Genomic DNA, 1,922 nt, shown 5'->3' with positions numbered 1-1,922 from the left:
GTGCCGCCCCGGCTTCCAGAAGGATCCCGCCGTGGGGGGTGGGGGCGCTTTCCCAGGGACCGAGCGACGCCTCTGCGGCCCCAGCCCCGGCCTGGGGTGGGTAGGGGGAGGATGCCGTCCCCACAGCCCGGGGGAGGGGGCACACAGACAGCTTTTCGCTCCAGAGCCGCCCCTGTTCTCCCCTCCGGGGCAGGTGGCTCTGGCGATAAAGCTGAGCCATCTTGCGCCATCATCATTATGCCTCAGTCACCGGTGGCAGGAGGGAGCAGTGGGCGCCCCAGCTGGGGCTTTCGCCCCGGGGGGGGTGTGGCTGGCGAAGGCACTGCAAAGCCGAGCCCCCTGCTTGCCCCACAAGGGTGAGCTGCTGCTGCTGCTGACCTTGTGCTCGAGGGCAGCTGGGCAAGGGCTACCATGTCACTGCAGGCCAGCGCTGATGGCCAGAGGAGGGGTTGGTCCCCGGACAGAGGGGCTGGGGCAGAGCCCCACGTTTGGCCACCCTGGCTCCCAGGGAGCAGCCCTGCACCTGCCCCATTGCGTTCCTCCTCCCCCATGGGGCAGCTTTCTTCCCCGGACCCCGCAGACGCCTTTGTGCCAGGGGCTCCTGCCTGTTTAGATCCCACGCCTCGGCTGCGAGGCTTGGGGAGGACTCCCCTGCCACTTCACGGCTGTCATGCCCACTGCCCAGAGCAGCTAAGCAGCCCCTTGGCAGGTGGCCTTGATGGCATGGGGAGCATGGAAGGCAGCAGACCCCCCCCTAGGGTACGGCCGGGGGTGTTGTGGGCTTTGCTGTCCCTACACGCTGATGCTGACCTCCATCTTGTCTGGGAGGTGGCAGCTGGTGCTGGCACAGATGCTGCTGCCACCCCCCTGCCTCCTTGCATGTGACTAGAGCTGCAGCCCCAAACCCCCGGGGGTGTCAGAACCTGATGTTACCCCCTGACCCCCAGCTGCCCACCCCTCTCCGTGCCCAGCCCTGCTGGTAACCCGCCAGAGCTCGCTGGCTTTTCTACACAGCTTTTTCCCATTGTGGGTTTTAGGGTGCAGATGAGAGGATGAAAAGAGCGGGTGATTGAGTGTGAGGTGACTTGCCTTTGCAACACAGATAGGGAGCTGGCCAGGAATGAGCAAAACCCCTCATTCATGGCCTTAAATTTGCTACCTGCAAATTTAATCTGCATGAAAGTTCCTGGGGAAGCTGCAAATGCTGCCCTGAAGCCGTGTCCCCGTTGGGGTGACACTGGATTTCTGCTGGGAATGGGGAGGCACCTGCCCCTGCCCTGGGCTGTCCTCCAAGCTGCTTCCCCACCCGTGGGTGCTGCTCCAGGGAAAACTGCACTGTCACGGCCCCGCATGCTGCGCAGAGCGGGAGGTGAGCGGGGAGCGGCCTCTGGGCTCGGTTTGCAGGCGCTGATGGTGCCGTGTCATCTGGACCAGCCGCCCCCCAGTGTCTCCCAGTGTCCCTGTTGTCCCCAGAGGGAGGGCAGGGTCCTGCGGTCCCAGATGGATCTGGGGAGCCCCAAAGAGGGGTGCAGGGGAAGGGCTCATTAAAACAAAGCCTGTGGGTAGCTGAGAGCACCATGGCTTGGGAGGTGCAGGCAGGCAGGGCAGCTGCCCTTGCCGCCGGGATGATGTGGGGATGCAGTGCAGACAAAAGGAGAAACTTGCTTTGGATTTCCCTCTATGCAGGCAGCTCTTCATTTGCCAGGCACAGGGAATGGGGCATCCTGGCCGTGCAGACCTGCATTAGCATCACACGAACCCCAGTGTCCTGCAGCACCCAGGGGACAGGCAGCACAGCGTGTCCCCGCAGCATCCTTAGGGGAAGAGTTTGCTGTGGGTGGCACATGGGGACAATGCTTCCCGTCCTGCTGGTCACCTCTCAGCAGTAGCAGGAGGGCTGCCATTTGGTAGCCCTCGGATTT

Source organism: Athene cunicularia (assembly GCF_003259725.1).
Source record: "Athene cunicularia isolate RWA chromosome 9 unlocalized genomic scaffold, athCun1 chr9_part2, whole genome shotgun sequence".
Lineage (NCBI taxonomy): Eukaryota > Metazoa > Chordata > Aves > Strigiformes > Strigidae > Athene > Athene cunicularia.
Note: the sequence above shows the minus strand (reverse complement) of the source record.